Raw genomic sequence first — 24,846 nt, 5'->3', positions numbered from 1 at the left:
CGACAAGAACAGCTCATTGGCCAACAGCCAAGTTCATCAAGATTGGTCATTACTGATGTCAGACCATGCTGCTGTAGATTCCCTTTTTTAAAAATTAACGGTGAAGTCCATCTAAAGGCATATGTTATCCATGTACAAAAATTATAAAAGCCAAAACAAAATAATAGGAATGCATAGGAAAAATGGGGTTTAAATAGGAAGATCCTTCGACTTACCACAGCAAGTCCTCGAGCACCAAGGCCTGAGCTCATTCTCAGCAAGGCTGTGGATTTTGTTCTTAAAGGTTGACACACCAGATAAAAGATAAGGAACTTTAGTTATGTGGAACTAGGAGAGATTTCTCATTAGAGTGGAAAGGGAAATTTAAGAAAGGTAGTTAAAGTTAGGGGGGTATTGATAGAATAAATAAGGTGAATGTTTCCATGGGCAGGAGGGTCAGTAACCAGAGACAACAGATTTAAGATAGTGAGCAAAACAAATGGGGAAAAGAGATTTTTTTTTAAAAACTCAATTATGAATGTGTGGTATTCACTTCCTGAAAATGTGGAAGATTCAACAATAACTTTTTTTTTAAAAAAAGGAAATTGGGCATGCACTCAAAAAGGAAAAGTTTGCAGAGGTATTCAGATAGAATACAGGGGCAGGGACCAATTGGATAGATTGTACAAAGAGCCAACATGGCTATGCTGGGCCAAATGGCCTTGTCCTGCACTACAGTACCCCATGACATGATCAAAAGCATACATTTGCGAAGGGAAATAACTAACCAAAACTCAAAGGGCAGCACAATGGCCAGCACTGCTGCCTCACAGCGCCAGGAACCCAGGTTAAATTCTGACCTTGGGTGACTGTCTGTCTGTGTGGTGCTTGTACGTTCTCCCTGTGCAGAGATGGGTTTCCTCCGGGTGCTCCGGTTTCCTCCCACAGTCCAAAGATGTGCAGGTTAGGTGGATTGGCCATGCTAAATTGCTGCTTAATGTCCAGAGATGTGCATAGAACAGTACAGCACAGAACAGGCCCTTCGGCCCTCAATGTTGTGCCGAGCCATGATCACCCTACTCAACCCACGTATCCACCCTATACCCGTAACCCAACACTGCTTTCCTTTCACGGAGTAGCGTGAACCATAAGTAGAAGCAACAAAATATAAGATGGTCATGAATAAATCCAATAAAAGGCACGCAGGAAAAATTTGTACTGTCGCAACTCACTAAAGTTTCAACTGCACCTCCAGGGCCAACTATCCCTATTCCCTCCAGGCAGAGGGGCAGTAGGTGATTGGGAACACCACCATCAAGTTCCACGTGCAGTCTCACACCACCCTGACTTAGAACTATAATACCGTTCCTTCACTGTCACTGGGTCAGAATCCTGGATCCGCCTACGTAACAGAACTGTGGGTGTATTTTCACTATATGGATTGCAATGGTTCAAGGCAGCAGCTCACCACCATCTTCTGAAGGATCATAAATGCTGGCCTTGCCAGCAACACCCACAGCCCATGAATAAACAAAATAAACTTCTTTACCCAGAGAGTGGTTAGAATGTGGAACGCGCAACCACATGGCGCAGTGGAGGTGGCGAGCGTAAATACTGTTGAGAGGAAATCGAGGTAAACAAATGAGGGAAAAAGAGAAGGATATCCTTAGAAAGGCGTGGAGGAATGGTTGTGTGGAGTATAAATTCTGGCACAGATCTGTTGGGCCGAATGGACTGTGATGTAAATTCTATGTAAATCTGCATTTCAGTTGAGCTTGCCTTAGAGCTGAAACTATGTAGGGTAGTTGGCAACTTTCAGATCTAGCCAAAAGCACACACCACAGGGCAAGGGCTGCAGCAGTGAGAGTCTGTCAGGGTGCTGAGGGATTGAAAATAAAGGCTTTGGTATGAGGCTGAAGCACCTTCACCTATCCTCACTGTGCGCACTTGGCAACTCGAGCCTCGCACATGATGCTTGGAGCACCACCACCACTGTGTGTCACCCCCACCATTTCTGCTCCAGTCCCCAAATCAACATTTGCTACAGTTTAGGCTTCCTTTCTTACCCTTCCTTCACTCAAGAAGTTTAGTGATGTATGAATCCTGGATGATAGCAGTTGCATCAACACTAGAAACTCAACACCATCCAAGACAAAGCAGCCCACTTGATTGGCACCCCATTCACCACCTTCAACATTCACCCCCGGCATCATTGACGCACAGTAACAGCCGTGTGTACCATCTACAAGATGCACTGCAGGAAGTCACCAAGGCAGATGTTGACAACACCTTCCAAACCTGCGACCTCTACCACCTAGAAGGACAAGGGCAGCAGATGCATGGGAACCATGGGAACAGTGCCACTACATGTTCTTCTTCCAGGTCACTCACCACCCTAATTGGAATTATATCCAAGTCCTTCACCCATCGCTGGGTCAAAATCCTGGAACCTCCGCCACCAACCCCCCCCACCCCGAGCTGTGGGTGTATCTACATACGCCACATGGACTGCAGCAGTTCAAAGTGGCAGCTCACCACCTCCTTCTCAAGGATAAATAAAAGCCTAGCCAGCAACGCCCACATCCCATGAAATGATTTATAAAATGACAAAACTGGACTGCTTTCCCGAACCCCCTCCTCCCCACCCCCACAACCTTCTTTTTAATGAAAGACACTAATGCCCCAGAGCCAAAAGAGACACAGGACCTATTAATTCACTGAATCTCCTCAGGCATAATGAGAAAGCTGGACCACAGATGCTGTTATCCAGCAGAAAAATATAACCCACCGCGAACAAAATTAAGGGATTGCTTTTCAAAGGGCTCATTTAGCAGACCAACCATTTGAAGAGTTTTTTTTAATATTTGAAGCTGTGAATACAAATAAATCCCAAAAGCCCTGAAAGCCTGCAGGCCCTAGACTTCATCGTCTATTTCATACTGCTTTCTGGTCTTTTACCACAATGTGTTCCAGCCTCAGGATTACAGGACTCAATAGAAGCGTCAGTTCGTAGAATCCCTACAGTGCAGGAGGCCATTCGGCCCATCAAGTCTGCACCGACCCTCTGAAAGAGCACCCTACCTAGGCCCAATCACCCACCCCATTCCCATATCCCAGTAACCCCACCTAACGCGGGAGCAATTTAGCATGGTCAATCCACCTAACCTGCATATCTTTGGACCGGGGTGGAAACCGGAGCACACGGAGGAAACCCATACAGACACAGGGAGAACGTACAAACTCCACACAGACAGACATTCACCCAAGGCTGGAATTGAACCCGTGCCCCTGGCACTGTGAGGCAGCTATGCTAACCACTGTACAACTGTGCCATCCTTCTACAGGTCACTGCTGCATTGCAGAGTCCTTTCTTCCCTGCTGCTGTCACCACGATAGGATCTATTCACTGGATGACTAAATGATGTAGCTTGTGACAATGAGGGGAAAGTATAACCAGAAGCTGAAGGGCGACTTCCCAACTGGAAGAGGCGACAACAGGTGTTTGAGGGAGAGGAAGAATATTTTTTAAAAAGACGCATCTTGCAAACAATTTGATAGAAGCATCTAGAAGCAAGGGCGGGGGGGGAGAAGAGGGGAAAAGAGGGGACGAGTGATGTTGAATGATCATGGAGACTGCCCCAGAATCGGATTAGCATCCTCAGCTAAGTTTCTAGTAAAACTTCAAGGATATAATTGGAGAACTGGTCACTTTTCCCATCCTTCAGAATGAGAGCAGGACAACATAGGGCTCCTATTCTCGTCCATTCAGCCATCACCAGCGGTTATAAACCAAGATGGCGGCTGTGGCAGACACAGCAGACAGCTCACATTTTGCAGTACCTTGAGCACAGTAAAACAATTCCCCCTACCTCAAGATGATTCAGAAACATTATCAAAGGATCGCTTTTAAAAAAAAAGGAATTTTACAATAAATAAAAACAAATGGAGCAAAGGGGATTGAGGATAAACAGCAGTGTGCTTTATAAGAGCGACCAGACTGAAGAGGCGCAGAAAGGCACAGGAAGTGTATTGGTGCAAGAGCAAAGGGTGCATGTGAGAAAACGAGGCAGGATGGAATGAGAGTACCAAGTGATTCGAAAGCAAGGAGGACTGAGAAGTTAAATATAAAACATGAAAGGCAGTGAAACCTAAATTCAAGTCAAGCTGTGCGATTCATCGCTGAAAACTGTGGCTCAATCCCCATTCAAAACAAACCAGTCACAACTGCAACCCGAAGAACCTCATTCAAACTCCCGATATCCATCTATTAATGGCATGATGTGCCGACAATGGAGACCTGGTTCAACAAAAAAAGGGCAACACTGAATATCCCTTTGTACAAGAGAGCCAGTATTGTTTAAGGATAATATGACAGTGCTGGGGGAAGATGATGTCTGGGAGGAGTCAAGGACGCAATCAATTTGCTTCGAAGAAAGAAGGTCCTCAAAAGAACCCGAAATAATTTAGCTGCCGGGTTCTTTGGAGAAAACTGTGGTTGTTCTCCTTGGAGCAAAAGGAGGGGGAGATTTGATAAGAGGTGTACAAGATTTAGATAATATAAACAAAGAAAAGCTGTTCCCATTAGTAGATGGTACAAGGACTAGGTATCGTCTTGGGCAAGGGTACAGGGGCAAAGTGAGGAAGAACTTTTTTCCTTTAAAAACTGCAATGAGGGGTAATGAACAGGAACTCATTGCCCACGAGGATGCTGGAAGCAGAGACAATCAATTATTTCAGACGGAAACTGGATGGGCAATAGACTTGCAGAGGGTCAGAGTGGGGGAATGAGCTAACGGGAGTGTTCTGCAGAGCGCTGGCCTAGTCTCAAATGGGCTGAATTCCCTCTTTAAGACCATAACCCAAAGGAACAGAAGTAGGCCATCTGGCCCATTCAGCCTGCTCCCCCATCCATTTAGGTAATGATTGGTCTGATGTGATAATCCTCAACTCTACTTTCCCACCCTATCCCCATAAACCCTTGATTCCCTCACTGATTAAAAATGTCTATCCCAGCCTTGATCATACTTACCGACCCAGCCTCCACAGTAAATAATTCCAGAGATTCCCGAGAGAAGAAATTCCTCCTCATCTCGGTGTCAAATGGGCGACCACTTACACCGAGATAATACCCTCTGGTCCCAGACACTTCCACAAGGTGAAATAATCCCTCAGCGTCTACCCCGTCAAAGTCGTTCGCCCCCCCCCCCCCACAAAAGATTTCTATACGTCTCATTAAGGTCGCCTCTCATTCTTCTAAACTCTAAATGAATACAGACCCAACCTACTCAACCTCTCGTCATAAGAAAATCCCTCCATACCCAGGATCAACCTTGTTGAACCTTCTCTGGGCTGCCTCCAATGTCAGTACATCTTTCCTTAGAAATTCCTTCTGTGCAACAATGATTTTATTTTTTTTTTTAATTTAGAGTACCCAATTCATTTTTTCCAATTAAGAGGCAATTTAGCGTGGTCAATTCACCAACCTTGCACATCTTTGGGTTGTGGGAGCGAAACCCACGCAAACACGGGGAGAATGTGCAAACTCCACACAGACAGTGACCCAGAGCCGGGATCGAACCTGGGACCTCGGTGCCGTGAGGCAACGGGGCTAACCCACTGCGCCACCGTGCTGCCCCAACAATCATTTTATGACATCAAATAATTATGCATTTCACAAAATGCACAAAACCACAGGCTTGGAGTGAGAGATATAAATAAAATGGAATGTGGATAGGTTTAGTTGAAGTTGGGTGTTCTTGTCAAACATGTATAGGCCACGGGGATTAAATGGCCTGATATTGGTGGGTTTGCAATACTCTTATTGATCACAATATAACTCACGTTCCCCTGTCATTACTGCTTCAATTAACACACGGCTCTTGGTTATTCCCAGTTAGAAAGTGTGATGAAAGGCCTTTGATCGGGCAGAGTGGGGGTACTTGTGGGAGGTGCTGAAGAGGTTCGGGTTTGGGGAGGGGTTCATCAGGTGGGTCAGGTTGTTGTACGAGGCCCCGGTGGCGAGTGTGGCCACAAACAGAGGAGGTCTGAGTACTTTCGGCTGTATTGAGGGACGAGGCAAGGGTGTCCCCTGTCCCCCCTGCTCTTCGCATTGGCGATTGAGCCCCTGGCTATGACACTGAGGGAGTCGAGGAACTGGAGGGGGCTGGTGCGGGGCGGGGAGGAGCATAGGGTATCACTCTATGCGGACGACCTGCTACTTTATGTCGCGGACCCGGTTGGGGGGGGGGGAGATGCCCTAGGAAAGAGGATCCTCAGGGAGTTCGGGGAATTTTCAGGGTAGAAGCTCAACATGGGGAAGAGCGAGCTGTTCGTGGTTCACCCAGGAGAGGGGGATTGGTGAGCTCCCACTAAAAATGACGGAGAGGAGCTTTAGATATTTGGGGGTTGAGGTGAGGAGCTGGGGGGCCCTGCATAGACTTAATTACACGAGGCTGGTGGAGCAGGAGTTCAAGAGGTGGGATGCGCTATCAGTGAAGACGGTGCTCCCGAGGTTATTGTTTCTGTTCCAGTGCCTCCCCATTCTTATCCCGAAGGCCTTTTTTAGACGGGTCAATAAGAACATAAGAGCATAAGAACTAGGAGCAGGAGTAGGCCATCTGGCCCCTCGAGCCTGCTCCGCCATTCAATGAGATCAAGGCTGATCTTTTGTGGACTCAGCTCCACTTTCCGGCCCGAACACCATAACCCTTAATCCCTTTATTCTTCAAAAAACTATCCATCTTTACCTTAAAAACATGTAATGAAGGAGCTTCAACTGCTTCACTGGGCAAGGAATTCCATAGATTCACAACCCTTTGGGTGAAGAAGTTCCTCCTAAACTCAGTCCTAAATCTACTTCCCCTTATTTTGAGGCTATGTCCTATGTTCTGCTTTCACCCACCAGTGGAAACAACCTGCCCGCATCTATCCTATCTATTCCCTGCATAATTTTAAATGTTTCTATAAGATCCCCCCTCATCCTTCTAAATTCCAACGAGTACAGTCCCAGTCTACTCAACCTCTCCTCATAATCCAACCCCTTCAACTCTGGGATTAACCTAGTGAATCTCCTCTGCACACCCTCCAGTGCCAGTACGTCCTTTCTCAAGTAAGGAGACCAAAACTGAACACAATACTCCAGGTGTGGCCTCACTAACACCTTATACAATTGCAACATAACTTCCCTAGTCTTAAACTCCATCCCTCTAGCAATGAAGGACAAAATTCCATTTGCCTTCTTAATCACCTGTTGCACCTGTAAACCAACCTTCTGTGACTCATGCACTAGCACACCCAAGTCTCTCTGCACAGCGGCATGCTTTAATATTTTATCGTTTAAATAATAATCCCGTTTGCTGTTATTCCTACCAAAATGGATAACCTCACATTTGTCAACATTGTATTCCATCTGCCAGACCCTAGCCCATTCATGTAACCTGTCCAAATCCCTCTGCAGACTTCCGGTATCCTCTGCACTTTTCACTTTACCACTCATCTTAGTGTCATCTGCAAACAATAGGAGTATAACGGGGTTTGTATGGGCATGTGGGACTCCGAGGGTGAGAAGAGTATCCCTGGAGCAGAGCAGGGATTGGGGGGGGGGGGGGGGGGGGGGGGGGGGGGGGCTCTGGCGCTGCCCAATCTCTGTGGATACTACTGGGCCGCTAATGTGGTGATGGTGCGCAGGTGGGTGCTGGAGGGGGAGGGAGCGGCATGGAAGAGGCCGGAAACGACGTCTTGTGAGGGTACGAGTCTGGAGGCGCTGGCAACGGCGCCCCTGCCGCTCCCTGCAACGAGGTATACCACGAGCCCGGTGGTGGCGGCTACCCTCAAAATCTGGGGGCAGTGGAGGCGGCACAGGGGGGAGTTGGGGGCCTCGGTGTGGACCCCGATACGGGGAAACCATTGGTTTGTCCCGGGGAGGATAGATGGAGGGTTTGCGGGGTGGCACAGGGCAGGGATAAGGAGGTTGGTGGACCTATTCATGGATGGGAAGTTCACGAGCCTGGGCGAGCTGGAGGAGAGGTACGGGCTCCCCCTGGGAAACACCTTTAGGTACCTACAGGTAAGGGCGTTTGTTAGGCGGCAAGTGGTGGGATTTACGCTGCTGCCGCCATGCACGGTACAGGATAGGGTGCTCTCGGGGGTGTGGGTTGGAGAGGGGAAGATTTCGGCAATATACCAGGTGATGCAGGAGGAGGAGGAGGCCTCGGGGGAGGAGCTGAAAGGTAAGTGGGAGGAGGTGCTAGGGGAGATGATCGAGCAGGGGACTTGGGCAGATGCCCTAGGGAGAGTCAACTCTTCCTCTTCATGTGCGAGGCTTAGCCTCATACAGTTCAAGGTGTTGCATAGGGCACACATGACCGGGACCAAGATGAGCTGGTTTTTTGGGGGTGAGGACAGGTGTGTTAGGTGCTCAGGGAGCCTAGCAAACCACACCCATATGTTCTGGGCATGCCCAGCGCTGGAGGAATTTTGAAAGGGCGTAGCGAGGACGGTGTCGAGGGTGGTAGGGTCCAGGGTCAAACCGGGCTGAGGGTCCGCAATACTTGGGGTTGCAGAGGAGCCGGGAGTGCAGGAGGTGAAAGAGGCCGGTATTCTGTCCTTTGCGCCCCTGGTAGCCCGGCGGAGGATTCTTCTTCAGTGGAGGGATGCGAGGCCCCCAAACGTTGAGGCCTGGATCAATGACATGGCGGGGTTTATCAAATTGGAAAGGGTGAAATTTGCTTTGAGGGGGTCGTGCAGGGGTTTTTCCAAGCGGTGGCAACCGTTTCTAGACTTCCTGGCAGAACGGGTAGACAACGATCAGTGGCAGCAGCAACCCGGGGGGGGGGGGGGGGGGGGGGTTTATTTCAGTTTTGTTTCTATATATTGGAGGTTGTCTGGGTGTATATATTTGCTATGTGTTTGGCCGGGTGTTAATTTATTATTTTTGTTACTGAGTTTCCTTTACATTTGTTGCATTTTGTGCTTTATATTTTTGTTGTTGATATTTTGTGAAAACATTTTTTTTAAATGTAAGTGTGATGAATGTAAGAAATATTGGTATACATTATATTTATATCTGTTGCAGTAATATTAAAGAACCTAGGTTAACGTATCAGACTCTATCCGCTAAAGCTGCAATTAAGAGGTTGTAAAATATTGTTACTGTTGACCATTTACATGTTTACAAAGATATGCTCATGAAACTTGATGATTGTTGAAAATTCCCTGGAGTGTGTTTAGACTTGGGTAAGCTGGTCATGGGACACCCGAGTGGAATGAAGGTGATGTTAATAACGGGAGGAGCCAGGTCTATCTGTAGTTTTGTAATCTGCTAGCAGTTTTCAAGTTGAACAGCAGTTTTGCCAAATGCTGACATTGAGCAGGAGTTGGACAAAGAGTTGCAGGCTGTCCCTGAAAGAGTCTCTCTCTTCCTCCGAGCAGCCTTTCCTGGAAATCCTGAGCCATCTTAGATTAGGTGACAAAAAGCTTAGTTTTAAGGAGCATCTTAAAAGAGGAAAGTGAGGGAGATGCACAGAGAGGAGTTGGGAGGGAAATCCAGAGCTTGGGGCTGGATAACTGAAGGTACAGGCACCATTGATGGAGTTATTATTGCTGGGGATGCTCAAAAGTCCAGAATTAGATGCCTGCAGATATCCGAGGGCTGTGGGACTAGAGGAGATTACACAAATAGATAGAGAGGGGCTGAGGCAATGGAGGGATTTGAAAATAAAGATTTTAAAATCAAGACATTGCTTGACCAAGAGCCCGTGTAGCAGCAAGCACAGGAGTTAGGAAGACAGGGCCTAGTGCAAGTTTGGACATGAGCAGCAGCATTTTGGATGACCAGATAGATATCTGGTGAATTGGAATAGTCAAGCCCAAGGATAAAAAAAAGTATTAATGTCAACAGGTGAGTTGAGGCAGTGTCAATCTCAGGCGAATTTACACAGATGGCAATAGATGGTCTTTGCAATGGCATTGATAGGTGGTTTAAAGCTTGCCATAGGGTCGAATATGACTCAGGCTTGTCGTGTCCTCCACTGAGAGCAAACAGCTCAAGTCAAACAATGGGCCACACTATGGTAGCAAAATGCTAAATCTGGGAATTATTCCCTCAGCTATTTCCAAACCTTGTAGAATCTCCGCGACAGTAGCCAGATGATCATATAAACTCGTTTCACTCACACCAAGGAACATCCTCTATCTCAACAGAGTTAAAACCAAACTCAATCAAATTTGCTATCCCAATGCCGTGGCTGTTACATCAGATCAGAAGCTGGAAATTCTGCAGTAACATCTCACCTCCTGACTCCTTTCCATCACTTGCAAGGCACAAGTCTGGAGTGTGACAGAATACCGTCCATTTGTCTAGATGATCGCAGCCACAATACAAAGCTAGACACTATCGAGAAGCAAGCAGTGCCACCAGCTATGCATTTCATTTACTCGCCCAAACATCCATCCCCTCCACTGCCATGGCTGTAGCGTGGTCTATCTACTGGATTTTTGGGTGCCAGCGTCACTGAAAAACCCAGCAATTGTGAGCCGCTTTCTCAAACTGTTCTAGTCAATGTGGCGTAGGTGTATGCCAGTCTGAAGCCCTCACCCCAGCATGAGCATCTGAACTACTAAGAATTCAGGAAGGCTGCAATTGAATTTTTTGAAAAAGTTCTGATGAATATCCACTTAAGAAATAACAGTGCACACACTCGACATTGAATATCCAATAATTTCCACATGCAATTTTTAAAAACTATTGCGTCTTCCACAAAGACTACTTTTGAATAATTTAAATTCCTGCAATATGAACACAAGGGCACTTTATATCCCCAGTGGTATATCCTACCTCTCATTAGATGCATGACTCACAGATCACAATGGCATCCTTCAACGACAGCCCATAAACTGAAGATTGATTCTCTGAATCGCCACATTCCTAATAAAACTAAATAAAACTAATCCTCGATGAGGAAAAACAACATGTAATCTGGTCCCAGGCTCTCCATTTACAATTCTTGAACTACCCAATGACACTGCCCAGAAAACACAGTCACTCCCATCCTCAACAAGTATAGCACAGTCACTCAACTCTCCACACCCAAGTCCTGTAATCCAGCCCCTTTTTTGTTCTCAATTATCTTGTTGGCTTGCCCTGCTTCAAATGTGGTGGGTCTGAAGTTTTAGATTGGGATCTTAGATGCCTCCTGGTAAATCAAACCCACATTAGAATAATATTATGTTAGTACCAATGAACTTGCATTTATATAGCACCTTTTATGACCACAGGACATCAGAAGACCATAAGATGTAGGAGCAGAATTAGGACATTCACCTCATCGAGTCTGGTCCGCCAATCGATCATGGATCATATGTTTCTCATCCTCATTCTCCTGCCCTTCCCGCCATAACCCCTGATCCCCCTCATGAATCAAGAACCTACCTATCTCGGTCTTAAAGACATGCTGTGACTTTGCCTCCACAGCCTTCTGCGGCATTGAGTTCCAGATTCACCACTCTCTGGCTGAAGAAATTCCTCCTCATCTCAATTTTAAAGGATCATCTCTTCCTGACACACTTTGATCTAGAACTCTCCTGTGAAGCACCTCAAGATGTTCTATTACATTAAAGTTGCTATGTCAATTCAAGCTGTTGGCACTGACTGGCGGCTAAGCACGACTGCAGCGTAGTAATTGTCCCAGTTTAGGACACGTGGCAACAGGTTTGTGCACAGCAAGCTCCCACAAACAGCAGCGTGATAATAATCAGATCATCTGTTTTAACAACATTAGTTGAGGAATAAATATTGTCCAGGTCACAGAAAATAACTCCCCTGCTCCTCTTCCAAACGGCGTCACTGGATCTTTTACATCAACGTGATAGAGCAGCAAGGGCCTCACGGTCTTGTTTAAAAGGTGGAAACTCCGATAATGCAGTGCCACCTGAGTACTACATGTACTGTCGCTCTAGATTTTGTGATTAGGCTGCTGTCGTGGAAATTCTTAAAACACCAGGAATGAATCAAGTGATGCACGAAGATGACCCACAAGGACAAAAATCTGATCTTTCCCCCGCCCCCCCACCACTTTATTCTTTCATTGATGTGGGAATTACTGGAATGCCCCCCCCCCCCCCCAAGCCCACAAATGACCTTGAACTGAGTGGCTTGCCACACCATTTCAGTGGGGCAGCTATGGGTCGACCACATTACTGTGGGTCTGGAGTCACATGTAGGCCAGAACAGGGAAAACATGGCAGATTTCCTTTTCGAAAAAAAGGACATTAGTGAATCAGATGGGTTTTTATGACAATGGTTTTGTGGTCATCATTAGACTTTTCATCATGGTGGGATTTGAACCTTTGTTCCCAGAGCATTACTCTGGGCCCCTGGATTATTGGCCCAGTGACATTACCATTACATCACCATCTCCTGGCCAAGAGGTCCGTCACATGGCAATGACGGTTGATGGATTAGTTCACCAGTGTGTTGCAGCACAACACCACCCCATATTGGACAATTATCAAACTTAAAACTAATCTGAAGCAATAGTAATACTGCAGTAGACCACCTGGCATTTGTAAAAATTACCACAAAACTCAAAATTCTCAGAAAAATCCAGCTGGTTCAGAAATGTCTATAGAATCGGAAACCTGCCACTCTTACCTGCATTGACATATACACCAGCATGCTCGACGAGACTCTTAATTGCCTCAAGAGGCCCAGCAACCCACTCACGTCATGTCAAGACTGCTGACTGCAGCAATTCAAAAAGGCAACCCACTACCACTTAACGGCAACTAGGGATGGGTAATGAATGCCAACCATGCCAGCAGCAGCTACATCACAGGAGGGATCTGGTATTCCAAAAGCATTTGGCTAACAAACGCTTCTTCTCACTTCACATTGAAATCATTTGAAGTTCCTGGTACACCATGTACCAGCATAAAATACAGTGGAACAGTTAGCACCTGGCCCGAGTAGTTCATTAATTCATTAAGGCAACCATCACACTCGGACCTCCGCCTTGGCTTTAAATTAAATAAGCTAATTTTCAGTTCCAGTGGATGCTTGGAGTCAATGAACTATCCGATCCATCCACCATATATTTAACAGGGGCTTAGTGGTTTTGTTGAGTCCTGGGTTCAAATCCCACCAGGGGGAAAAATTAGAATTCTTTAAAAATCTGGAATTAAAAGCCTAATGATGACCATGAAACGATGAACCCATCTGGTTCACTAATATCCTTTAGGGAAGGAAATCAGACATCCTTACCTGTCTGGCCTACATGTGACTCCATATCCACAGCATGGAATTGAGAAAACAATGCTGGCCCAGCCAGCAACGCCCACATCCCATGGACAAATAAAAAATCTCACTGTGGAAGGCACAGAGTCACGAGTCATTTTTCAACAGCACAGAGGGAGACGATTCAACTCATTAAGTCCATGCTGGTTTGCCACTGAGCAATCCAGCTAGTCCCACTCCCCTGCATTAAAATCATGCCCCCACAAGTTTATTCCAAGTACCCATCCAATTTCCTAATGAAATAATCCATCATTTCTGCTTCCACCACCCAGTGTAAAAAAAGGTTTCTCCTCACATCCTTCCTCTATAGCTTTCCCAAAATCTTAAATCTGTGAATCCTTGTACCATCAGCTAATGAGTGTTTTTCCTGGTCTACCTTATCAATGCCAGCCATAGTCTTGTACACCTCAATCAAATATCCCCTCAACCAACTTTAATCCAAGGAGAGTCTCACCTTTTCCAATCTAACATTGCAATTAATCCCCCCACCCCTGCAATCCCTGGAACCATTCTTGTTAAATCTTTTCTGCACCCTGGCATCGTTCCAACTGTGGTGACCAGAGCTGGACATGATGCTCTAGTCAGGGTTTATCCAGAGCTTTCTAAAGATTCAGCATCACTTCGTTGTTTTTGTATTCAATTCCATCTATTTATGAAGACAGACCCCACTCTATGTCCTGCCACCTTCAAAGGTCAATGTACATTCACCCCAGGGCCCGCTGTTCCAGCTCACTGAGGAACCCAGCCATTAACTCGTCTCTGGTGTTAAAATCCGTCCATTCCACTAGCCTCCGTGTCCTGTTGCAAGCAATGAGCATCATCCTCACTGTTTGTCACTCATCCAAGTTTGAGATTGTCTGCATACTTTACAGTGTCCAACTGATATAAGCAATGGTCCTAGCATTGACCGTTGGGGAATACCACTGGTATTGACTGGTACCACAGCAATGGCTGGGTTCATCAGGTTGGAGAGGATGAAGTTTGCCCTGAGGGGGTCGGTACAGGGGTTCTTTTGGTGATGGCAGCTCTTTCTCGACTTCCTGGCGATGGGGTAGAGTGTGGTCGGTCTCAGCAGCAACCTGGGGGGGGGGGGGGGTGCTTGGGGATAGTTAGGGGGTTTGTTTTTGCGGCGGTGGGTTTGCTATGTTGTTATTTTCTTCTTTCTTGTATTGCTGTTGGTTTTTTGTTATTATTTATTTCGGGGGGCGAGTTCTTTTCTTGTGTTGGTGTGGAAACACGCCTCGTTTGTTTTAAATTGTGGGGAGAAAATTAGTTATTGAAAAGCTTGAATAAAAATTTTTTTTTTTTTTTAAAACCATCAGCACTAGATACTTCTGGCTGCAGAGGCACAAAGCTGGGATGCCCGCTGAGCCTGCTGCTGTTTGCTCTGGCAATCGAGCCACTGGTAATCGCCATCAGTTCAGCGAAGGGGTGGAGAGATGTACAAAGGAGAGACGGGTAGACAGAGAGCAGAGTCTCACTCTATGTGGATGACCTGCTCTTCTACACCTCGAACCCTTGGACCAGCATGGAAGGTATAACTCCTGAAGGAGTTTGGAGCCTTCTCGGGTTACAAGCTTAACCTGAGCAAGATCTTCCCTATGAACCCACAGTGGGGAAGGACAGAGCTAGGAGGACTGCAATCCAAACGGGCCCAGACAAAATCGGCTACCTGGGAATACAAATAGCCCACGACTGGACACGGATCCACAAGTGGACCTGACAATTCTGGTGGAGGAAGTCAAAAAGGACCTGCAGAGGTGGAGCTCACTCCCTCTCTCCCCGATAGGGAGAGTGCAGACAATCAAAATTAACGTGCTGCCCAGGGTCCTGTTCAGATTCCTCCCGATTGACATCCCCAAGGCCTTTTTCAACACAGTTGACAGATTAATCATGGCATTTGTGCGTGCGCATGTGCGAGGATTTGAGGGGGTGGGGGAGGAGGAGGAGAAAGAGCCCGAGGATCCAAGAGAGGGTCCTACAAAGGAGGAGAAATGAGGGAGGCCTGGCCCTCCCGAACCTACAGTTCTACCTTTAGGCAGCTAGAGCTGAAAAAGAGTACAGGGATGGGTCAAGTGTAGTAGATGAGGACGGAGGAGAGTTCCTGTGCAGGGACTTCCCTCAGAGCATTGGCCACAACCAGGTGGCCAGGTAGGTGCCTGAAACGCATTGCCGGTGGAGGTGGTAGAGGCGGGAACGACAGCGTCATTTAAAATGTATCTAGACAGATACATGAACGGGCAGGGAGCAGAGGGATACAGATCCTGAGAAAATAGGCGACAGTTTTAGATGGAGGATCTGGATCGGCGCAGGCTTGGAGGGCAGAAGGGCCTGCTCTTGTGCTGTAATTTTTCTTTCTTTGTTCTTTCAACTGTACTCCCATCCTCCGCTGGCCAAATATTCGAATAGCCAGGTGGTAGTAGCTACACTCCAAACATCCACATGTTCTGGTCTGTGCCCCAGACTTGTTGGGTCCAGGACATTCTTCTTTGAGGCCATGTCCAGGGTTGTGGGGGCGAGGGTGGAGCTGTATCCAAAAGTGGCAGATCAGCCAGAGCTCTTCATGGGAAGGGGAGGCGAATCCCTAGCCTTTGCCTCTCTGATCGCCCGCCAGAGAATCCTGTTTGGCTGGTGATCGGCAACACCACCCAAGGCTGCAGATTGGCTGTCCGACCTGGCGGAATTTCTCAGGCTGGAGAATTCGCCATCCGTGGTTTGGAATGGAGCTTCCACAGGATGTGGAAGGCGTTCACCAACTTGTTCCAAGACCTGTTGGTAGCCAGCAACCGATAAAGTAGCGGGGGGCTGACACACGGGGTTAGCCGCAAAACAAAGTTTTTCTTGGTCAGCCATACTGCAGAAGGCAACCGCCACAGGACCTCTTTTCCAAGCATAATCACATACCAATCCAATGGAAGTCCATGGTCACCAACACCCTCTTTGGCCTGGAGGAGGAGGAGATAATACCCCAAGTAGCACAATCTTACCTTTTCTTCTTTTAAATTGGAACTAAATGGACTCTGTCCTTGCCCCAAGGAAATTCTCTCTTTACAACACGACAATGTGTTCCCTAATCAGTAATTCTTTCATGGGATGTGGGCATTCTGGTAAGGCCAGCATTTGTTGACGATCACTAATTACCCTCAACCTAAGTGTGGTAAAGTAAACTGAACTAACTAGGCCATTTCAGAGTTAACCACATGGCTGTGGGTCTGGAGTCACATGTAAGCCAGACCGGGTTAGGACGGCACATTTCCTTCCCTAACTGATATTAATGAACCAGATGGCTTTTTATGACAATCAACGATAGTTTTATGGTTACCATTATTGAATCTAGCTTTTTATTGAATTTAACTTCCACTAGCCTCCATGGTGGTATTCAAACCCCCCCCCCCAAGAGCATTGTCCTAGGCCTCTGGATTACTAGTCCAGTGACACCCCATTTTTTTTTTCCATGAACGCTTTATGTCCTTGTATGTTAAGCATCAGCCATGTGAGCTCGGACTATTTTAGACTGAGCCGGGGGACGAGGCAGGGATGTCCACGCTCCCCACTATTATTTGCCTTGGGTGTGGAGCCATTGGCGATGGCACTGAGAGTGTCAAAGGGATGGGAGGGGCTAGTCCGGGGTGGGGGGTGTGTGTGTGTGGAGCACAGGATCTCGTTGCATGTGGACAACCTACTCCTGTATATTTCTGACCTGCTAATGGGGATGGGAGAGTTAATGCAGATCTTCGGGGAATTTGGCCAGTTCTCGGAGTATAAATAAATCTCTTATGTTCTTATGCCCAGTGAAGCAGTTGAGACTCCCTCATTAAATGTTTTTAATATAAAGATAGATAGTTTTTTGAAGAATAAAAGGGATTAAGGGTTATGGTTTTCGGGCCGGAAAGTGGAGCTGAGTCCACAAAAGATCAGCCATGATCTAATTGAATGGCGGAGCAGGCTCGAGGGGCCAGATGGCCTACTCCTGCTCCTAGTTCTTATGTTCTTATGTTCTTATTTAAATTTAATATGGGTAAAAGTGAGGTTTTTGTGATCCAGGCAAGGGGGCAGGAGAGGAGATTGGGGAGATGCCATTTGAAGTGGTGGGAGGAAGTTTTCGATAGTTGGGAATCCAGGTTGCACAGGAATGGGAGCAGTTACATTAATGAAATCTGACCCGGTTAGTTGAGCAAATGAAGGAGGACTTTGAGGTGGGACATGCTCCCGCTGTCACTGGAGGGGAGGGTACAGAACGTAAAGGTGACGGTTTTCCCGAGATTTTTGTTTGTTTTCCAGTATCTTCCTATTTTTATCCCAAAGGCCATTTTTAAGTGGGTTAATGCGGTGATCTGTGGGTTTGTGTGGGTGGGTAAAACCCCGCGAGGAAGGAAAGTGCTGTTGGGTAGTAGGGAAATGGTCGGTATGGGCGTGGGTGGAGGCAGCATCATGTAGGGGCACAGGTAACGGCACGTCTGCCACCCTCGTCGGCTCGGTACTCCACAAGCCCAGTGGTGGTGGCGCCTCAGAGTTTGGGAGCAATGACGGAAGCATATGGGAGTGGAGGGAGCATCGGTGTGGGCTCCAATTTGTGGCAATCACTGGTTTGTCCCAGGGATGGGGGTTTTGGAGGTGGAAGAGGGCAGGTATTGAGAGGCTGGGGGATCTGTTTATCGATGGGAGCTTTCCTTGTTATGAGGATTTGGAGGAGGAGTTTGATTTGCCGGGGTTTCGCTATCTGCAGGTGAGGGACAAAAGGCAGGTTTCAACCTTTCGCTTCTACATCCATAGGGGATACAGGATAAGGTAGTTTCAAAAACTGGGGTGGTGGAGGGGAAAGTCTTGAAAAATGATAAAGAGTTTATGGAGTGGGAGGGAATCCAGATAGGAGAGGTGAAGCGCAAATGGGAAGAGGAGCAAGAGGCGAGTCTATGGGAGGATGCTCTGAGTACAGTCATCATGTGCCTGGCTCAGCTTGATACAATTCAAGGTGGTTCATCGGGCACATATGATGATGACCCGGATGAGCGGTTTTTTTGGTGTAAAGGACCGGTGTGTGAGGTGTGCAGGAGGGCCAGTAAATCATATCCACGTGTTTTGGGCATGTCCAAAGCCAAAGGGATTCTGGCAGTGATTTGTCAATGTCATGTCCACGGTGCTAAAAACGAGGGTAGCGCCGAGTCCAGAGGTGACGATCTTTGGAGTGTTGGAAGACCCAGGGGTCCAGGGGGCGAGAGAGGCTGACGTTTGGCTTTTGCCTCCTTTGTAGCCCAGAGACGGATCTTATTGGTGTGGAGGGACTCTGAGCTCCCAAAATCAGGGGTTTGGGTTAGTGACATGGCCGGGTTTCTCAAACTTGAGAAAATTAAGTACGCCCTGAGGGGATCAATGTTAGGATTCGTCTGGAGGTGGCAGCCGTTTATCGACTTCTTCGGGAAAAGCTAAACTGTTAGCAGATACAATAAGGGGGGCGCGGTGGGTTAGGGAATGAGGGGCTAGTGGGGAGTTAGTTTAATTTAGGCGGGATCACTGAGAGGAGATGGAGGGGCTTGGGAATTGTGCGTATCAGCTATGTTGGCTGGGGGGTGTTACGTTACGCACTGAATTATGTTTACCGTTGTATCTTTTGTTGCGACAAAACCATAAATGCCTTAATAAAATGTTTGTTAAAAAAAGCACCCAGCCACAACATTATATTCTCACATTGCTGTGTAACTCACCAATATTATTCACCACTTAGTGCATTTATGTACACGCGTTGTAAACCTGTCCTTGCATTCCTTGTAGCCTGTCTCACTCTGTTCCTATCTAATATGGTACTACTTTCGACGGCACGGTGGCACAGTAGTTAGCACTGCGGCCTCTCAGCACCAGGGACCTAGGTTCAATTCCGACCTTGGGTGGTTGACTGTGGGGAGTTTGCACATTCTCCCCGTGTCTGCGTGCGTTTCCTCCCACAGTCCAAAGATGTGCATCAGCTGGATTGGCCATGCTAACTTGCCCAATAGTGTCCCGTGATACGTGCAAGTTAGGGGCAGCGGGCCTAGGTAGACTGCTCTTGTGGAAGGGGTCAGTGCAGATTCAATGGCCTCCTTCTACACTGGAGGGATTCCATTATTCTCTAGTCCTGTCCAACACTCACATTCTGCACCTTATTCCTCTGCTATAGCCTGATGTCCATCAACCCCGCCATCATGATTTTTGAAAGGCGATTTGGTTATGGAGATAACCGAATGAAATCAGAGCCTAATTTGAATACATTAGAGAAAGTTGTTACGTTCTATTATTCTGTTCCATTGCCGCTTTAAAAACAACCAAAATTCGGAATATCTCACGGTTATCAAAGCATGTTGGAAATCCCCACGCCTTTTAAAGGCTAGGGTCGATAGACTTTAAATGGAAAGTAAAAACAATCATAGCTACAATCATCAGCCTTTTCAGGGAGTGTAATGGGTTTCCGTGCGAGCCCTCCAAATCCAGTTCAACCCCGACCAGAGCAAGCGAGGAAATGGAACTGGAAAAGGTGGGGTCGAGGAAGATCTTGTCCCATTTCTGCCCTTCAGATGGCAGGCACTTCAACACCATGAGCAGTTTGGGGGGTTAATTAATTGCCTTCTTCCCCCGTATTTTTTTAAAAATGAAATGTGATCTATGGACACCCGAGCCGTTCATCAAGGCTGAAATTGTGAAATACAAGTTAAGATTGTGATATTTAAAACTTTGCGGGCTTTTACTAACGGGGTACTAACAAAATCCCCCGCCACCTCCCCACCCGTAGGACTATTCATGAGCACAATTGAACCACTGCTAAGTTTAGGTTTCATTTCCTTTTTAAGAGCTCGAGGTCTCTGGTGCAAAAAAAAGTGTTCCAAAGGTTCACTCCAGTTGATCTCCCGTGCTCGAACTCGCCGGAACTGTACACGACTGACCAGGAGGATTAACCGAAATGTCTTTTTAAAAACACACACGGGGCTTATTCCGACCAACAAAACTTAGGCTAATTCTCCACCGGCTTTCAACTTGCACAAGGAAACAGGAGTTGCCACTAACTCAGCCCACCCCCCAGATCGCAGTCAGCCACTCCTGCCTCTGCCTGTCTCTATCTGCATTGCAGGGCCCCGAGCAGCGATGGTGAATCCATGGGCGTTTTTTTTCCCTCCCTCTTTTAAAGTTCATGGCTTCCCCTCCTCCTCCTCGAATCTTACCTATTTCGCTGGGTGGAAGGGTGACTGGTCAAACCCGTCAGTAGGTCCGGACTCAAATGTCCCGGTTTCTAGGCGAACGCTTTGGCCATCGGTTACTCATTCGGGGCGGGGCTGTTATCCCCCACCCCGGCCGGCCTTGGGCCGGGTGAGAAGCAGACTCGAGACACGGGAGGTGTTCTCTCCCTCCCCCCCCCCCCCCCCCCGGGGGGGCCCCGGGATACACGGCGTTCGAATGGAACACACTGGATACACGGCGTTCCAATGGAACACAATGTATCGAAGCTGACAATGCCGCGTGTGAATTTCACATCCACAACTTCAACTCTCTGCTAAAAGCCCCTTCGCATCAACCAACCTTCCCCCTCCCAACGCACTTCTTACTGTTCACGGTTAAATCCTTTCCTAGATGAATCGAAAGCGCTCACCCGCAAAACTCTTCTCGCCCTGGTTTGGATTGGCCGGGTTCCTTAAAACGAAGGAAGAATTGCTCGGGAGTCCTCCTCGCCTGCAAAGCAACCTCGCTCTCTCGCCTTTCGCTGTTCTGTTGGGTCCGTCCCTCTTTGTCGCGGTCGGTTGTGGCAGATAAGCAAACATTTGAGTACGTGGGAAGGGAAGGGAGCCGGTGGGTGTCTGTTGGTTAGGGGGGTGGTGAGCAGTATTTTTTTTTAAATGTGGAAGGGCGGGTCAACGTGAAATGAATTCCCACTGGGCTGGGCCACGCAGTGAAACTGACCAGGGCGTTTTGTCAATTTCACACAGCCCGGTTCCTTTCTAACAGGACACAGTGCTCACAAAAATCACACCAGACTGCCGATTGCTGTGTGCAGTGTATCGCGGTGTGGTCTGGTCCCTTTAAAACTTTAAATTTTCCCCCAGCAATAAATCATATCATTTTTTAATTTAAAAAAACAAATTAAGTCCACATGACTGTTCTTCTGACGTCAGCAGGTAACTGGCGTTTCCTGGATGTTTTTTTTTAAAGATTGCGCTGAATGTTCAGGGAATTTACCATCTTCTTGTAACGTCACAGTCTGGGTTTAAAATGAGAGGTGAAGGCCGTGGGCTCCCGCTGTATCTGGCCGCCTCTCTCTTTCTGTCCGTGGGCAATTGGAAGTGGCGAGTGCCCCCAATGAGAATGTGACACAACTGCAACCGCCCAAATACACCCAGCTCAATAATTCACAGCATGGAGATGATTTTTTTTGGGGGGTGGCAAACGTTCTTCCTGAAATTTCGTTTACCACGTGTCGGTATCAATAAATAGCAGTTTCTGCGTGAACTGGCTTTAAAAAATAAAGTATGCAGTTATACAGATGAGGAATGTAAGAAATGCAGCCAGCTCCCGCTCTATCTGGTCGCCTTTCTCTGTCCGTGGGCAATTGGCAATCACGTGGGTTGGCTGAAATCGACATTTCTTCACTTGAAATACAATGTGGTTTAAACTGGCTGTATTTAAAATGAAACCAAACTACCCCGCCCCCACACACACACACAAACAATTCTTAGGTGGATGTACCTCAAGAATGCAGTGTCTCTTTTTTAAACTTTGGGAGGAGTGAAGCTTTTTTTTATCCATTCGAGGGGTGTGACTGGATACACCAGCATTTGTTGCCCATCGCTAATTGCCCTTCAGATGGTGGTGGTGAGCTGCTTTCTTTAACCGCTGCAGTCCATGTGCAAGTTTACTCTCATAATCTTTCTTACTCTTTATAGCTTTTTTAGTAGTTTTCTGTTGCCCCCTAAAGATTTCCCAGTCCTCCAGTCTCCCACTAATCTTTGCCACTTTGTATGCTTTTTCCTTCAATTTGATACTCTCCCTTATTTCCTTAGGTATCCACGGTCGATTTTCCCTCTTTCTACCGTCCTTCCTTTTTGTTGGAATAAACCTTTGCTGAGCACTGAAAAATTGCTTGGAAGTTTCTCCACTGTTCCTCAACTGTTCCACCATAAAGTCTTAGCTCCCAGTCTACCTTAGCTAGTTCTTTTCTCACCCCATTGTAAACTCCTTTCTTTAAGCGCAAAACACTAGTATTTTATTTTACCTTCTCACCCTCCATCTGTATTTTAAATTCCACCATATTGTGATCTCTCCTTCCGAGAGGACCCCCAACTATGAGATCATGAATCAATCCTGTCTTATTACACAGGACAAGATCTAGGACCGCTTGTTCCCTCGTAGGTTCCATTACATACTGTTCTAGGAAACTATCGCGGATACATTCTATAAACTCCTCCTCAAAGTTGCCTTGACCGACCTGGTTAAATCAATCGACATGTAGATTAAAATCCCCCATGATAACTGCTGTACCATTTCCAAATGCATCAGTTATTTCTTTGTTTATTGCCTTCCCCACCATAACGTTACTGTTTGGTGGCATATAGACTACTCCTATCAGTGACTTTTTCACCTTACTATTCCTGATTTCCACCCAAGTGGATTCAACCTTATCCTCCATAGCACCGATGTCATCCCTTACTATTGCCCGGATGTCATCCTTAAATAACAGAGCTACATCACCTCCCTTACCATCCACTCTGTCCTTCCGAATAGTTTTATACCGTCGGATATTTAACTCCCAGTCGTGACCATCCTTTAACCATGTTTCAGTAATGGCCACTAAATCATAGTCATTCACGATGATTTGCGCCATCAACTCATAAATCCATGCAGACTGTACCACTGTTTTCTAAGTACTCTACAATAAAATCTTTGATAATGGATTATAAAATTTCCCTCACTACCAGCATCAGGCTTACTGGTCTATAATTCCCTGTCTTCTCTCTTTCGAAATAGTGAATTTACATTAGCTACCCTCCAATCTGCAGGAACTGTTCCAGAGTCTATAGAATCCTGGAAGATGACCACCAATGCATCCACTATTTTTAGAGCTACTCCTTAAATACTGTAGGATGATGATCAGGCCCTGGGGATTCATCAACTTTCAATCCCATCAATTTCCCCAACACCTTTCCTCTACTAATATTGATCTCCTTTAGTTACTCCCTCTCACTAAACCCTGCGTTCCCCAACATTCCTCGTATCTGATTTGTGTCCTCATTTGTGAAGACAGAACTAAAGTATGTGTTTAGTTGGTCAGCCATTTCTTTGTCCCCATTATAAATTCCCCTGTTTATGACTGTAAGGGACCTACATTTGTCTTCACCAATCTTTTTCTCGTCATAATAATGGCTTATTGTCACAAGTAGGCTTCAATTAAGTTACTGTGAAAAGCCCCAAGTCGCCACATTCCGGCGCCTGTTCGGGGAGGCTAGTACGGGAATTGCACCCGTGCTACTGGCATTGTTCTGCATTACAAGCCAGCTGTTTAGCCCACTGTGCTAAACCAGCCCCTGTCACGTAGCTATAAAGAAGCTAAATGGTATGCTGCCTTCATTATGAGAAGATTCGCGTGCGGGAGCAGGGAAGTGTTGTTGCAATTATACAGGGCCTTGGTGAGGCTGCACCTGGACTATTGTGTGCAATTTTTGGTTTCCTTCTCTGAGGAAGGATGTTCTTGCTATCGAGGGAGTGCAGCAAAGGTTCACCTCACTGATTCCTGGGATGGCGGGACTGATGTATGAGGAGATATTGAATTAGTTAGGATTTTATTTGTTGGAGTTCAGAAGAATGAGGGGGAATCTCTGAGAAACCTATAAAATTCTAACAGGACTGGACAGGGTAGATGCAGGAAGGATGTTCCCAATGGTGGGTATGTCCAAAACCAGGGGTCACTGTCTGAAGATACAGGTTAGATAGACCATTTAGGACAGAGATAAGGAGAAATGTCTTCACCCAGAGAGTGGTGAACCTGTGGAATTTGTTACACAGGAAGTAGTTGAGGCCAACACATTGTATGTTTTTAAGGAGCAGTTCGATATAGCAAACGAGATCAAAGGATATCGGGGGGAAGGCAGGGTTTGGCTATTGAGTTGGATGATCAGCCATAATCGTAATGAATGGCAGAGCTGGCTCGAAGGGCCAAATGGCCTCTTTCTGCTCCTATTTTCTATGTTTCCCTTTGGTACCCGGGCACCTCGGCACTGCCAGACTTGGACCTTGGCACCCTGGAAGTGCCATGCTGGCATTGCTAAAGTGCCCAGTTACACTTCCTGGGACGCGCTACCGCTTTTGTTCGTTTGCATTGCCAACTGAGCCAGACTGTTTGAAGAGATGTGATATGGGGCGGTCCAATGTGTTCATTCATCTGCATGAACCCAAGAAATTCCTCACTAGTGAAGGGGCACCGTTATCAAAGACACGTACCTCCGGAATATCATGGATGCTGAATGAATGGCGTAGCTTCTCTGTGGTGGCTCGCAAAGTGGGGGAAGGCATCCGGTATACGTCCACCCACTTTGAATGGACATCAATTAGTAGCAGAAAGATCG

General features: G+C 46.9%; 1 protein-coding gene across 4 annotated transcripts in view; it reads right to left on the bottom strand.

Moving 5' to 3' along the window:
* The window catches only part of LOC119973258 (GTPase KRas), an 83,681-nt gene extending 62,147 nt beyond the window's left edge, over nt 1-21,534 (bottom strand). The window contains exon 1 of one of the 4 annotated variants that reach the window (XM_038810995.1): nt 20,883-21,534. The gene's annotated coding sequence lies outside the window, so the exon portion shown is untranslated. Of the gene's footprint in view, nt 1-20,457; nt 20,626-20,882 lie in introns of those variants that run through there. The other 3 variants (XM_038810993.1, XM_038810992.1, XM_038810994.1) reach the window with 3 other exon arrangements.
* Between the last annotated feature and the right edge of the window lie 3,312 nt (nt 21,535-24,846).

This window comes from Scyliorhinus canicula, chromosome 11 (assembly GCF_902713615.1).
Source record: "Scyliorhinus canicula chromosome 11, sScyCan1.1, whole genome shotgun sequence".
NCBI lineage: Eukaryota > Metazoa > Chordata > Chondrichthyes > Carcharhiniformes > Scyliorhinidae > Scyliorhinus > Scyliorhinus canicula.
Note: the sequence above shows the minus strand (reverse complement) of the source record. Positions and strands in the feature narration are given on the sequence as shown.